General features: G+C 60.6%; 1 protein-coding gene across 1 annotated transcript in view; it reads right to left on the bottom strand.

Moving 5' to 3' along the window:
* SLC6A19 (solute carrier family 6 member 19) overlaps positions 1-602 on the bottom strand; it is a 20,622-nt gene that overhangs the window by 8,087 nt on the left and 11,933 nt on the right. The gene's annotated exons all lie outside the window — the stretch shown is intronic.

Here is a 602-nt window from a genome sequence, read left to right as displayed (position 1 = left end):
TGTGCACACCCACACTCAGCAGACAGCACGCACCACATACACGTGTGTGCACACCCACACCCACACAGACACATGTACCACATACACGTGTGTGCACGCCCACACCCACACAGACACACGTACCACATACACGTGTGTGCACGCCCACAGAGACACACCCTACAGCATGCACAACACACTTGTACATGTGCGCACACTTCCGTGCACGTGTGTACACACGAACATGCTTGTAGACGCACGTAAGCATGCACACACCAAACAGACTTGCACCTACATTCACGTGCAGACCCGTGCACACACTCGTGCACACAGGGAGTCTGTGCACCGGGCTCTGACCACCTGTCCCCTCTCCCAGCCCTGCCCCAGGCAGGCACAGACCCAGGGCTTAGCTGGGAGTCAGTGCCCTGGGGAAGGCCCTCAGTCATTCAGGAGGTCACCAGTCTTCAGGGGGTCTCACGCCAGAGCCCGCCCTGGGTGGCTCTGTTCAGCCTAGCATCCCAGGGTCCTGGTTGCCCCCCTGGGCTCAGGGACCCCAGTGAGACCCTGGCAAGGCAGGAGTGGTCTAATCCTGGCAGACCCTCCCACCCCGCCCCTGCCCACAT

The sequence above is a fragment of the Oryx dammah genome, unplaced genomic scaffold (genome assembly GCF_014754425.2).
Source record: "Oryx dammah isolate SB20612 unplaced genomic scaffold, SCBI_Odam_1.1 HiC_scaffold_20, whole genome shotgun sequence".
In the NCBI taxonomy this organism is placed as follows: Eukaryota; Metazoa; Chordata; class Mammalia; order Artiodactyla; family Bovidae; genus Oryx; species Oryx dammah.
The sequence above is the reverse complement of the archived record's forward strand: the minus strand, read 5'-3'. Positions and strand labels throughout refer to the sequence as shown.